The sequence below is a fragment of the Canis aureus genome, chromosome 11 (genome assembly GCF_053574225.1).
Source record: "Canis aureus isolate CA01 chromosome 11, VMU_Caureus_v.1.0, whole genome shotgun sequence".
In the NCBI taxonomy this organism is placed as follows: Eukaryota; Metazoa; Chordata; class Mammalia; order Carnivora; family Canidae; genus Canis; species Canis aureus.
In genome coordinates, this window is record NC_135621.1 from 67,986,922 (window position 1) to 68,001,814 (window position 14,893).

The following is a 14,893-nucleotide window of genomic DNA, read 5'->3' on the forward strand; positions in this document are numbered from 1 at the left end:
CAATGATTCTCATCCAGGGATAGTTTTGTTCTCAGGAGGTGTTTGGCAATGTCTAGAGATATTTTTGGTCATGTTGGGGGAGGGACATGTTAATGACAGCTAGTGGGTGGAGGCCGGATGCTGCTAAATATTCTACAATGTGTGGAACATCCCTCCACAATGAAGAATTATCTGGCCTGAAACCTCAATAGTGTTGAGGTTGAGAAACCCTCCTCCAGATCTACTAGTCTTTACCAATCTCCCACCCACTCCCTGCCCACTCTAAGATAGGCTGGGTTTTCCTCCCTTGGCCTCCTAGGACACCACCCTGTGCTTATCACTTTCACAGACCTACTACACTATATTGTAATTGTCCTCTAGACTAGAAGCTTCTTGAAGGCAAGAAACATGTTATTACTCTAGGGCCCAGGGTTGAGAATATGGTGGGCAGAAGCAGTTTAGCACAGTGTGGACTGGGGAGACAGTGTGTCTGGATCTGAATGCCAAACACCGCCACTTACTAGTGTGTTCTTGGGGAAATCACTAACCTCTCCATGCCTCAGTTTCCTCTTTCCTAAAATGAGGATATTAATAGTACCAACCCCATATTGCTAGTAGGAGGAATATGTGGGTTAATATTTGTAGATTGCTTCAAGTAGTCAGCTCTATATAGAAAGGAACAGGACCGGAATAAGCACTCAATAAACACTTGGTGACAGAATGACCAGTCCAGGCCTTACCACGGGTTTGGCTGTCTCTCCCTTTCTTGACTTTCTCCTGTTTCGTTCAACACACAGTGATCCCCCCCACAAAATTTAAAAAGTTTCTTTTCTTCGTAGTTCTTAATTTTCCTAGGCTCCCATCGCATCTTTCAGCATCTCTGTAGTTGTGGGCTGCTAATTTTCCAAAACACGTTCCTCTTTACCATAAAGGGGCAAATGAGAGCAGGCCAAAACACAGCATCACACACACGCTGCATTGTGGAAACAGTTTTCTTTTCCATAAATTGCATATGTGGTTCCTCTTTTGCATGTAGGGTTTACTAGGGAGAGACTTTTACAAATGAATCTATTTAAAAAAAGAGAGGGATTTCCACAAGGTACACGGAACCGCTCTGCAGCAGCGTCTTGTACCGTTTCAAATCAGTGTCGGCTGTTACATATTTGGAGTTAATTTGACGTTGAAGTAAACAAATCAAAGTGTGTTTATGAAATAATTAGGCCCTATTCTCAATGCTGTGGCTAAGAAGTTTTGTCACAATCACTGATCAGTGGTTTTCTTTGTTTTGTTTTCGAAATTCCATAGCAACACACAAAAATAAAGCTGTTGTTATCACACTAGTGCTTATGTCATTCCAGTATCTTGCAGGCACAGCGTCCAAGGGTGAAGTCAATCCATTTTTAGCTGAATCTTCTCAGCATGGTTCTCAGAATGTAACCTGGTTGGATCTTTGGAAGTTGCTAGGAAAAGGGAGCATCTGTTATAAGTTGTTAAAAATTGCTTTAAAATGCACCCTCCTGCTCATTCCTCGCTTGCACGTGCAACTGTCCTGTGTGTTGTGGCTTTGTTCCCTTGGCACTGGGGAGAACTGGTTCAAGATCTCATAAAACGAACGCTTCCATCGGGATCAGCGACAGGAAACTTGACATGAGAATGCAAACTGAGGTGCATCATACTTTGTCACTTTTCTTAAGGACTCTTTTTTTTTCTCCCCAAAGCAGCTCATTACGCTCTGTAAAGGAGTATATATGCTCACACATGCCATAGAAGCGTCTTTCATGTAAGTACCAGTTGACTGCACGGAAGCTATGTCTAGAAGACGGGATCTGCAGGGGGCTGAAGACATACTAGAAGGGTAGAGGTGGAGACCCCCGTGCAGCAAATCTCCCGAGGTGGGTCCGGCCCCCTGGAGAGGTCTGAAGACTGATCTAACTCTTTTTGCCAGACATCATCTCCCCAGTCACTTTCTCAGGGTCCCTGGGCAAAGACCTGCTTCTCCCTGATCAGCTTTGAAGGGAGGTGTGGTTGGTCCCCAGTGTCTGGCATTGATGTCAGTTCTGTCTCCCCCCTGCCCAGGACTCCTTGTCCTTTGCACACGGCACACTGTGTCTCACCGGTGTCCCTGTGCGTGGTCCCTGTGCGTGGAACCTCTCACTGCTCATTTGAGGGCCTTCGTGATAGCGGGCGCTGTGCAGCTGTCAAACTCTGGGGTCTGCTGCTAAGTGTTATTTTAATTTCTCTTCATCTAAATTCCTCATAGAACAGCTTTTGAGACATGAGATTGTCTTATTAAGAGGTACTTATTGTAAAGTAGAGTGAGCTCCACCTTTGATGAAGACAGAAGAGGCCAAGTTTGATGGGTTGGATAGCATGAGACAAAGAGAGTAATTAATGACTTAATTGCCTCTTCACCCTTCCCTTTTTTAAGAAAAGAAAGTTTTTCTTCTTTTCTTTCAAAACTCGCCAGGCTGAAAATTGGAATTCCCAATGTGATTTTACAGTTTAGCAAAGAAAGAAAAAAAAAAAAAAAAGAAAAAATAAATCGGAACTCAATTTTTCTATTACGTTTTCCTGTAACATCTTCCTCACTTTCTAGAATCATCGTCTATTGATTTTACCTTTAGTGGACTTGGAAGCTGCAGTGATCTGTTTGTGGAGAGTTCAGTACCTTGTATGGATTTCCTTGTGTTGGTTTAAACGCTGATAAGATACGTGGCAAATTAATGAAATAAAAATAGCTTTGTCAATAAACAGAAGAGAAGCCACTTTCAACATTTGTTCAGTACCCATTGCTTTTCAGGGCCCAGACAAAATTAGTGGGTAGGATTAAAGAATATATTCGTCTTTTATCCCATGTTTGAGTACTTGATCACAGAGGCATGGTTTAATCCAAACATCAATAGCACCTCGTCAATTCCATCAGAGACAGCTGTCAAAGTGGACTTTGGGTTTGTTAGAGCTTTGTGTTTTATCCTTTTTTAAGGTCATGGAGTATTTTCTTTGATTTTTGATGCTGAAATCTTTCTTAATCTTCTAAACTTGAGAAACATCTGTTAAGATTTAATGGGATGGCTTTTGTCTTAAAATTAGAGCCCATCTTGCAAAACTTTCCACCTCCTTTCCTTTCCCACCCCCCAATATGGAAAATGGGGAGCTGGGACAGAGGAAGTAAAGCGCGTGTCCCTCATGAGACAGAAGCTCTTCTGGTCACTGTGGGAGAGAGCATGCTAGAATGACAACACTCTGGATGCTGAATTCTGTGAACCCAGTGTTCAATTTTATTTTGTTTCCTAGTGACATTAGCAATTTCCTTGTAGCACATCACTTAGCCCAGGATCTGAGTGGCAGATTTATGGACCCTAGTGAATAATGAGACAAAAATGACGTAAGGAAGAGAAACAGCTGGAAATAGGAATTTTAACCTTTTCCCGTAAGCCTCCTTGTTGCTGGATTGCATCGTGTCAACAAAATTTAGTAGTTAAAATAGCTAGAGGTACAGTAACAGCATCTAAAAATATATGCCTCCAAATATGTACAGACAGCTGTCATGTCTGTTGACAGAATATATTAGTCATTATCCTCATCAGTAGACACAAAATCATCGCAGTTTTCATAATGGAGGCGTTTTCGTATCACATAATTGCTAGTGATTTTGGAGGTCCGCTGATAGAGTCACCACCATTGTAATCACCGTATTTTCATTTACTTGCTTTTTATATTCTTAATCTGGGTGCTAACGCCTCAGCCAAAGCTCTTTTTAGGGAAGCATTTGAAGCTTTCTATTTATTGCTTCGGTCACATTTCCACCTATCTTTGACAAGGAAATATGGACTGGAGACTGCTGTTGTGAACAAAGAAGGTGGCCTAAGACCGTCACCCAAGGATTTCTTGCTCCTGCCCAAAAGCAGGAAGGAACCCCCAGTAAGAGTGCACAGCAGGAGTCGGGGTTTAGAGAGTCAGAAAGAGCTCTCAGTGCCATAGTGAGGAGCTGGTTTGGGGAGCTTATTTAACTGTTTTGAGCCTCAGATTCTTCGTGGAAAATGGGGATGATCACAATTACCTTAGAGCTTTGTTTGAACGTCCACGAAAGCACCGAGAACATGCTTGCTATGTAAACGACTACTGAAGAATAATAGCTTTGTTTTTCGTCCCTGTTACCCTTGTGCTCTGCCTCCACCGAAATCTTAGCACCTTCTTTGCCCCATCTTCTCACACGCACACGTTCCTGTTCCCTTTCCCATTTGGAAGCTTCCATAGAACTGGTACCATGTCTACTTATGAAATGGGATAGAACAGAAGTCTCCGCTCTCTCTCCCTCCCCTAGTTCTGGTCATTCTGCAGTCTGGCCAGGGGAGCACTCTCGCTGTTCTAAACAAGATCAAAACATTAACCAGTTAATCACTTACTGCATCAGGCATCGTGTGAAATGCTTACATGCATTATCGCTTTTAATCCTCACAGTGACCCTATGAAGTAGATGCAGTTCTTATTCCCATTTTACAGAGCAGGAAACTAAGGCCCAGAGAAGTCGAGTCACTCGCCTGGGATCTTGCAGCTGAGAGTGGAAGGGCCGAGCCTTGACTCAGGCAGCCTGTGTCCAGAGCCGTGGGCACCCGGGGCTCATAGAGCAAGTGGGCCTCAGAGTCGGGCGGGGGTCTGGAGGCCCATTAGCTGCATCCCTGTGGCCCTTTCTGATTTGTCAGCCACTGTCTCCCAGAGCCTCAATCCTCAAGTCCCATTGCTGGGAAAGACTCTTGTAAGCCTGAGATGGAGAAAGGCCCACCCTTCTAGAAGGGCGCGTTGCTGTGCACAATATGAGGGGTTCTGTCGAGGGTTGTTGTTTTTCTCCCTCTGCCTCTTCCTCCCACTTCTGACACGGTTTTCAATTAGCAGCTTGTAGAGGCCGGGCCTGTGGTCCTCATTTCATGCAATATTCGTAACTGAATTCCCCCTGGAGGGGATTGTGGGGCAAGGGGAGTGGTGAAATAAAGGCCCCTTGAATAAAGGGCAAGAATGTGCTGTGGGTACAGGCTGAAAGCAACACCTCGCCTCTTTTAAACTTACGTGGGGCCAGGGGTCGTTTGGGAAGGGACTGTCACAGAGATGAAAGGGGGCGGTGGCTGCTGAGGGACGTGGGGCTGCTGGGCCGGCTGGCTCTTGGGCCTTTCCACCTCGCTTCTGGTTTCTGGTGGGACATACACAGAGGCGGGAGCAGGTCTTTGCTCAGGCATGTTAGTGCTGCTGAAGAAGAAAAGGCACTTCCTTTCTCTTCTGGGAGGTAAGTGAATCTCCCAGGTCCCCCGTGGCTTCTCCCGGGGGAAGGCCTTGTTCATCTTGAGGCCGAGACAGTTTGTGTAATGCCTGGGCCGAAACAGAGCTGGTGCCCTCCCCGCTTCCAGGGCAGGAAGGATACTGCTCCTTCTGTGGAGATGCTTCTGGCTGCTTTCTCTTTATCCCCACGTTCTGGGTACACTTCACATGGAAGTCACATTATGTTTCTTTTCATCTGTCGGAAACAGGATCCTTGTTTTAATGAAGAAAAAGAAAAAATCAAGTTGCATGTGCTTCCAAACACACAAATGTTACACATTTGCCACCTCTGTCCGACACAAAGCTTATGAGCCCCCTGAAAATAAGGGTCCCTTGAACCGTTTGACAGGAGTGTGCACTAGTAAGGGCCGAAACGTGCATCTTGTTTGAACTTATGTGGGGCCAGGGAGCGTCTCAAAAAGATGACAAATCAGCCCTAAATTCTGGTTTCTAAATAGAGGTAAAGAGGATATGTGAAAGAGGTCACGGGCAGCCTCTAAGTCCCCCGCGTGGGGTTATGTCTTTTCCTTAGGCTCCACAGATACAGTTTGTTCTCACAGAGGCCCGTGGGCCTGGATACCTTATTGGCAGTCCTGAGAGAGCTTGGTGTGTGGAGGGCCAGAGAAAAGAGGTTCTGCGCGTCTGGAGACAGAGACACAGATCCCTTCCTCTGGGTCTCAGGGGCCTCTGGGAGGCAGCCACAGGCATCGAGTAGGAAGTCAGGACCCCCACCCGGTTTGTGAGAGAAAAAAAGTAAGGAAAGTAAAAGGTTCCAGATGAATCATGGTGATTTTCAAATTCGAAGTCATCTCAGAAGTTTATGTTCTCATCAGAGCACAGAGTCATAGCTCCTGTACCCCGTGTTTCCCCGCGCCCCCACCCCGTCCATCCCCCCCACCCCAACACTCCTCTTTGCCAGCCAACTTCTTGTGGAGGACTGTTTGGAGTAACTAATTCCCCACAAGATAGGCCTGAATCATCCCTTGCGGGGTGTATAGTCACGTCGTGAGAACGTGTGGAAACAGGCCCCTGAAGACGCCAGGCCCAGGGCCGCCCGCTGCCAGCGTTTTCCAGGTGAGCGCGATTGAATTACAAGCGCAGGCCGGACCTCGGCCCTGGCGTAACCGGGCGAGAGTTGCACGTGCTGAGGACAGTGAGGGTGTGAGCGAAAACCTGCTTTCCAGTGAAGAGTGACTCCGAATGTTGATGATGTTTTCCTAGACCCAATCTCGGCTTTTAAAACCTCCTGCAAATGAGGCCGTTGCCGTTCTGGGTGAGCGGGTTCTCCCCTCCTCTTGCATCTGACATGCCTGCCTCTGCCAACTGATTAGGCAGGAGCCAGGAAACTTGTTGCCTGGGGCAGGCGGATTCGATGGGGGCATTTATCAGGAGGTTTGGGTGTCCCCGACTAGTAAATACACTTGCTGTTGTGAACCCCATGCAGAAAAGGCAAAGTATCACATTTTCCTCTGAATTCTTGAGGAAATTGCTCTCATATACAACACCAACCTTTGGCTGCGTGACAGAGACAGAGTGTCGTTTGCATGCCATTACCAGGCTGTAAAGTCTGGTCAGGGCTGTCTTTTCCGAGTTTCCAATCTTTTGGGATCCTTGGAGGGTCACCCCGTGGGTCAGGTTTGTTTAGTCTGGTCCGTAATGGTGTAAAGTGGCCTTGACTGTCGAGTCTACCCAAATAATGCCCTATCTGTTTGATACTTCAGCAGTCTCTCTAAGTTGTATATGTGTTTCACTTTCCAATATTCGCAGCCGAATTGGATTTCATTGTTAATAGAAGGCAAATTGTTTCTAAAAACAACCTCATCTCACTTTGAAAATTAGCCAGAGTTCAGAGGGCCCGCATCTTAAGGGGCGACCTACATTTTCCCTGGGGAAACGGCACCACACTTCTGCGTCTTTGTATGCGCGGTACCCACCTCTCTGCAGCTTTTCTAAGAGATTCATTTGAACATGCTGTTTTTCAGATGTTTTATTGGATTATAATATACACAGAGAAGACAACCCACAACCTAGGAGCACAGTGGATTTTCATAAACGGAGCTACCCTGGCAACTGGCCCCCAGATGGAGAAGAAGCAAGGCATCATCAGCGCCCAGAGAGCCCCTCGCCCGTGGCCTCCACATGAGCGTATACAATTTTAAGTTTCTCTTGCTTATAATTTACCCAAGGTTTTCTAAGTTGCAAACTTATTCCTCTTTTCCCCACTGAGTTGTCACATACAAATCAAGAGAGGGAAAGAGCTTGTCTGATCCTCTGGGCAATAATAAGCAGTGCCTTTCTGGAATTCTTGGATCTGGGCTTATAGTAGTGTCCTATGGAGCCTGGGAGATTCGTCGATACCTTGTTAAAATGGGGCTCATTTTTATTTGTGTCCCTCCAGAAGCTCGAATCCTTCTCCTTTACATATTTCACACGATAAAAACCCAGTTTCCCCAAAGTCATCTAAGTGGCACGGGTTTATCTAATTCATACCCTAGTTTGTGAAAACACCATGGAACCAACTTTATAAATGTTAAGCGGTTGTGGCCTTGGGGTACAGAGGAGAGTGGTGGAAGAATGATGCTCGTGGTAAACATTCTTGCCCCGAGGCTTCTAGGGGTAAATGGTCTCTCTCCCCAACCTCTCTCTGTTTCCCAGTGAGTCTTGTTTGAAGGCCTATAGCTGGACTTCCCTTCCCCCCTTTAAAAATAGTTCAATTCCTTTCTTCCTAAGCTCCACAGCAACCAGTACCGCTTTCATTACAGCAACATAAATAAAAAGTGACATAAAATTATACAGCCCTGTGTAAAGTAGTTTAACGAAAATGTCTTTTATGGCAGCTTTTATGGTTTCACCAATTAGTTATTAGACTTTCTCCATTTTTAATTTGATGTCCTGCGTGCACGTTCTGAACGGTTCCTCCTCCCCCTTTCCTCTCCTGGCAGTGACAGGTCTGGGGGGCGGTTGAGCCCCCAGGTAGCTGCCGTGCTCATTTTCTGAAGGCATTTCGCTGCAGCCTGTTGCTCGATTTGGGCAAAGCAAGTTTCTCCGGAGAGACGCAGACTTGAGCCTTTTTCAAGTGAGCAGAATTTCACCCCCTTATTAACACTCAGTGTCCCCTGCAGCCGGTGGGGCGGTCTCCTGCGGAGGGTGACTGTGGACACGCCTCGGGATGGGACTACCACAGCACTTGGACCTTAAGCTGATAAATTCTGAGTTTTTCGTAACTTTCCAAACATTCCCAGGGAGTGAGAATAACAGAGATTTACTCCTGCCAAAATTTAATCATGCAGAAAAAAGCGAAATTTAGATCAGCGTATAGATTATTTTTTAATGTGATCACTCGACAGCGGAGGGCAAGGAAGCCAGAAGTTGAACACTTAGCGCAGCAGAGTCTAGACCACTGCAATTTGATTCATTTGGGGGAATTGTATTAGGTTTTAGGCTTTGGCTTGGGCTGGGCTGTTCTGTTTGGGAGTGTATGATGTCATCGTGTCAAGCGTGTCAGGCATTCTGGTATTTATGTTGGCCTCGGATCTAGCCCAGAGTACATGGCAGGCTCAATTTATTGCTACTTTAACTTTGTTTAGTCATGGAGAGGCTTTATTTATGTTGGTAAATTTCAAACAGTGGCCAACGGTGACCGCACAATGAAAAGGCCTGCAAGATTCATCATCGATAAATCACCTTGTTGCTGAGTTTCTTTAATTAAGAAAAAACTCCGTCTGTTGATCCCTGTGGTTGCTGGAAGGAAAGCAGGGTGGGGAGGGCTTTGATGAATCCATCTATCAGCCCGGCTCTGCAACGCAAGTCTCCAGTTTCTGATTGTAGCTGGGCAAAGACCTAAATAAAAATTTATCTTGTCAAAACCTATGGGCTAACTGAAAGCAAATAAAGAAGTTTTATGGCATCCACATAAAGTTAAATAAATAGGGAGAAAGTGCAGTGCGTCCTGTGGACATTTTTCAGTACAGTACATGGCCGTTCTTTGGGGAGAGCTCATTAACTTAAAAAAAAAATTACCTTTAATGGGCCACTCATTATCGTCATCATCAACTGCGTCACTTGTCTAACTAACACTCCAGTGTTTAAAACCTGATTAAAACCAAACACTGGGGCTTGTGGCTTGGTGCAATTGGAACTAGCCAGTGCGTACTTTGAAAGGGTAAAATATGGACACTATAAGCAACATTGCCAGCATTAGAGGATCTGTTTTGTTTTGTTTTGTTTTTTGAATTTTTTAATTGATCCCTCTACAAGGTGATCAACCTTCCTGGTGATGACATACTCTGGGAGCAACGGGGCAGGGCTTTTCATGTCTGAACAAGGAACCCCATCTTTGGTTGAACTTACCTTTTGTGTGGGGGATTCCCTCTGCTGGGAAAAGTCCAGAAAAATATGTTGGAATTGGAAAGCTCTTTTCACCAAATGCCGCTTAAGCGGACTTGTCTCTGAGCTTGGGCTAGAGCTTGGTTAGAGTACATTTTATTCCTACTTAAAAAATGTCTTCGAATCAGACAAAAGACAGCAGCTGGTGATGGAGAAGGCCAATTTTGATACGAGGATGCACTTAAAATCATTTGCTTTTCCTTTTTAGGTTATGGAAAGGGTGCTCTCTTGATATCAAGCTTCGGGACCATTCACAGGAAAGTGCGATTTCTCAAGTGTCAAATCTGGAGGCATGATGCATCTGGCAATCAGCCCCTGCCTGTTTGATGGAGCTGTACAATAAATGTGGGCTTGGGGGAATAAGGAACATTTTGAGAACCATTCCTGTGGGATCCTGGTGCTGTAGACTACTTGGGACATGACATCTTTGTGTTGACAGACTAAAGCTGCTCTTGGATTTAGCTGAGAGTTTTGCAAGTCCTTGGCTCTCTTCCTGCCTCTTGTCAGTGTGCTGTGTCTTTATTCATGGGTCCAGGCTCCCTGTGATGAGGGTGGTGGTCATGGTGATGGTGTGTGAGAAGCAAGGCTGCTCTGCCCGGGTCTAGGTAGGAGAGGTAGGGACATGATACCTTCCCTCGCATCAGTAAGACAAAACTCAAATGTGGAGCAATTTTCGTATAGGTCCCCATGTAGGCCATACAAATTGGTCATGGCTTAATCAGAACTTCCAGCCACTTCATAATGACTGTATCTCCTGCACTTTCTATCTTCTTCATTGACTCTAAGAGTTCAAGGCAATCTTGGAGTCACCTTAGTTTGCCCGGTGCATAACTGACAATTCACTTATTCCCAACATGGAGGTCAGAGGTTAACAACAGGGCAACAAATATACGTTCAGCTCTCTCTAATAAGTCTAGCAAGTGCAGGGCAGTGTGGAGACCCGAAAGAATCCCTGTCATGGCCCTTGCCCTGAAGAAACTTCCAGTCTCCTTGAAAGAGGTAGGATTTATGTAAGCATCAGATCGAAAGTGAGGACTCCTGGAGGGTGCAATCATAAAATATCATATTGTTCATTCATTCCGTGCCTGGGCTGTGGGGCTAGTTCTCTATCCCTGGGGTGAGATCTAGGGCAAGTTGTCTCACTTTTCTGGTCACTCTACAAATCTTTTGTTTGCAGAATGTTCTTAATTTAGTATCACCACTGTGGTTTTTCAGCCCCGGGCTGCCCATCGGCATCTCCTGGGCAGCTCTTTAAAAATATCGATGTCCAGGCCGCTCCCCTGACCAATGAAATCAGTAACTCTGGAATGGGGCCCAGATATCAGGAATTTAGAAAACTCTCCAGGTGATCCCAGTGAACAGCCAGGATTGAGAACCCCTGAAATGAAGTGTGCAGTTCCAGAGAAATAATGAAAACTTCAAATTTTATTTAAAATGAAAGCTTCTCCTCTTCTGCTCCCCTGGCCTCCAGTCCTGAGTCGGGGAGGAAGGTGTGGGAAGCTTCTACTTCTCATCTTACACATCTTTTCCTCCCTGCCAACTCTCTCACCAAAGTTGCTGACTGCTCTGTGGCTGAGGTGCGGGTGGGGGGGTGGGGGGGTGGGGGTGAAGAGGGGAGGGCTGGGCGGTGGGTCTGATGTGACTGGTGTTGATGCTATTTGACATGGCTGTCTCTGGCTGTGGCAGAGGTTTAAAGCTGTCTCATTTTGGGGGTGGGCACGAGCATTTGTGTATTCTTGGGAGACTGCCTTCCAAGTCTGGGAATCTCTCCTCTGCAGTTCCCACGGGTTTCCAGCAATCTGATTCACAAAGAGAGATCCTGCTGATGTCCCAATGTCTCCCCAGCAGCTCATTGTAGACAGAGTCCCTGTAGGATGGCACCATGCTGACTCTCTCCACCATGGGAGCCATCCCCTCCCCTCTCTGCTTTCAGATCAGAAAGGGTGGCCACCCTTTACCCTTAGGCTTGTCCACGCAGTGTTCTGGCACCAGCCCCTGGTGCCCCACAGACTTCACCAGACATCGGGCAAGTTCTAACTGGTCTCCCTGATGCTCTTCTGAGCTGGAGGTGAAGGGAAGCACCACTTTCACAGAAAATACTGATTGTCCCCCAATATTTGTTCCACTTCTTTCACTAGTGCAAACATGGCTTCCCAAAATAAAGACTATGTTTCTCAGTTTCTTTTGCAGCTTAACATGGTCTGTATTCTGATCAATGGTGTATTGAGTAGAAGTGCTGTGGGCAAGTTCTAGGAAATGCCTTGTAGAGAGAGGGTATGTCTTTCTCTTCACCTCCCTTTCCTGCCGGATGGGATACAACTGTCTGGGCTGGAAGAGCCATCTTGGTTCCAGAACTGGAAGCAGCATGGTGAGGAGATGGAGCAACAAGGGCAAAGGAGCCTGGGCCCTGAGGAGCATGGAGCCAGCATGTATAGTTGGCCTACTGAAACCTTCCCATGAAACTAATCCTTAGTAGTTGATAATTCTGAAATGGAGTGCTGAGCATGAGCTCAGGCAGGTAGTAGGCCACAAGGGCACAGAAAGATGATGCCCCATTCCAGATGTGGTTAAGAGAATACTGAATAAGGAAGAACTTTCCAAAGGGCAAAACCAGGGACAAAGGGATTGGCAGAAAGGAGAATGAGAGGCTGCCAGTTGGCCTAACCAAGGAACTGACTTCACGATTAAGGAAGGGAGTCATTACTATCCCTGCCCAGTGGGTTATGACAATAGTGATGGGCCAGTAATTTTGGGACATTTCCCATTCTTCCCATTTCCAAATGGGATTCTTTATTGCTGTTATCTTTTTCTTTTCTTCCATTTTTATTTTGAGTGTGTAATAGAATAACATGACCATTAAGAGCTACATCCTGGGCCTGATGGAGAAGACTGAGCATTACTCATACAACCTGGATTTAAGCTGAATGCAGTTACTGCTTTGGTTGTTGGCTTCTTTTATGGAGGTAGAGGTGTGTTCCGAGGGAGATGCACACGGTTGCTCTAGAAAGTTGGCAGGTAGTACAATTCTGGCTAGTGAGTTTCAAGGAGAAATCTAAGGGATGGGGGTGCTTCTGGAAAAGTTTTCTTTGCTATTAAAAAGGGATACAAGGGGCCTGGAGGGCTCAGTGGTTGAGCATCTGCCTTTGGCTCAGGTCATGATCCCAGGGACCTGGGATCAAATCCTGCATCAGGCTCCCCACAGGGAGCCTACTTCTCCCTCTGCCTATGTTTCTGTTTCTCTCTCTGTCTCTCATGAATAAATAAGTAAAAATCTTTTTTTAAAAAACAGGATACAAGGTAGGGACATTCTGTCTTACATGTTTTGTGAGTTTATGATGCTTAAAACATCCAGTTATCTGTCACCATGAAGGGACAGGTATGAGGACAAAAGCCAACATACCTGGAAGAGCAGAGTAGAAAGATGGAAAGAACCTGGGTCCTTGATGGTATCATTAGATTGAAAATCAACCAACCCCGAAACTGCTTGATTTCCAGACTTTTTACATGAGAAAATAAACCCCTTTATTACTTAAGCTATTTTTACTTTAATCCTTGATTATTTGACTGATATACTAGAGTACTGCTTGCTCCCTGTGCAGAAAAAACAGGGCTACAATTTTTCTTCCCTTATCCCATGCCGTCTCAGCTGCTTCCACTCTTCATGGGATCACCTGCACAGGGCTACTTCCTGCTGATGGCCACTCTGCTGCCACCATAGTGACCTCAGGGGACACAGACTCTACTTTTGACTACTTCATCTCAAGAGTGGGATCATTCCCTCTAGGAATTACCCCCATAATTTTCATAAATCCAGTACAGCAGAGAATTAAATGTAACTTTCCATGAGATTTCATGGAAGGTTCATGGACCATGGAAGGGAAGGGCATGTGCACAGTAGTTTATGATCATGGCATTGGCTCAAACCCCATCTTTGGGGTGTCTCGCAGATGAACTTTCTGTTTTGCCATCATGCTGCCACACAGAGAGTGGAAAGAGTCCCTTCGTGCCAGTTCCCATGCCACATAAAGTGGTCCAAGGGCCAGCAGTGGTGGCAGCACCCAGGAAGTTATTAGAAATGCAGAAATCTCAGGCCATGCCCTAGACCCACTGAATCATAATTTTATTTTAGCAAGAGTCCTAGGTGATTTGTATGCAGCTAAAGTTGATGGAGCTACTCTAGTCAAGGCTTGTCTCTTGAATCCTCATTTCTTATTCCAGGTTTGAACTTTACCCGGGATGATTGACAATGGGAACATCAGGTTTTTGTTTTTGTTTTTGTTTTTCAAAGAAGTCTCTCCCCTCACAGTATTGTGGCCCTTTGGGCTCAATAAGACAGTCCCAGAACCCTAACCAGTATATATCCTCAAATCCAGGTTCAGCATTAAAAATGTGAACTGTGAGCATCAACAGCTCACTCCAGGTAAGACCTAGGCCAGTTCCTTTTATTTTTCAATATACTTTTATTGTAAAAGAATATTAAAATATTAACATTTAAGATAAATGAATTTTATGTTAAGTTGACATTACCTTCTCATACTTGTCTACATACATATTCAGTTTTTACATATTTGGTTCAATATTTTATGATTCAGTTTTATATTCTGCATTTCTATTCAGTTTCACACAGGTATGCTTCCATTCTGCTACAATCTTTTTATTCTTTCCCATAAGTTGTATTCACTAATCCTTAACCCTCTGAGATAGCTAATGTTAGAAACCTAATTTGTATCTTTGCACACTTAACCTCCATCCTTATCCGAATATATATAAATATGTATGTCATGGCTTTCCTTCCTCCATAAAAACAAAGTTGCATCAAGCATTTATATCAGCTTAATTTTTTTTCTTAACTATACATCATGGTGGTCTCTTCAGGTCAGTAGACACAGATAACTCATTTAAAAAACACATAATTTTCCTTTGTATGGATGCATTATAATTTCCCTTATTGATCGATATGCAGGTTGTTTCTGATTTTTTCCAGTTACATGTTTTCTTATATAGAGTTGTTTTGTACTGTTGTTACTTTTTACCTCTAAAGACAGATGCCTAGAAGTGATTTTGGTAGGTCATGGGATATTTAGATATTTTAGTTTAGAGTACACTAACTGCTGTAATAAATGTTTTCTTTTTTTTTTTTTAATTTTTATTTATTTATGATAGTCACAGAGAGAGAGAGAGAGGCAGAGACATAGGCAGAGGGAGAAGCAGGCTCCAT

At 44.9% G+C, this 14,893-nt stretch overlaps 1 long non-coding RNA gene across 10 annotated transcripts in view; it reads left to right on the forward strand.

Annotated features, from left to right (window-relative positions):
* LOC144324288 (uncharacterized) overlaps positions 1–14,893 on the forward strand; it is a 146,472-nt gene that overhangs the window by 116,728 nt on the left and 14,851 nt on the right. For 4 of the 10 annotated variants that reach the window (XR_013389810.1, XR_013389809.1, XR_013389802.1 and 1 more), the window contains 3 exons: positions 7,272–7,434; positions 8,232–8,365; positions 9,884–10,136. This is a non-coding gene — a long non-coding RNA (uncharacterized LOC144324288). Of the gene's footprint in view, positions 1–7,271; positions 7,435–8,231; positions 8,366–9,883; positions 10,137–13,893; positions 14,096–14,893 lie in introns of those variants that run through there. The other 6 variants (XR_013389808.1, XR_013389806.1, XR_013389805.1 and 3 more) reach the window with 4 other exon arrangements.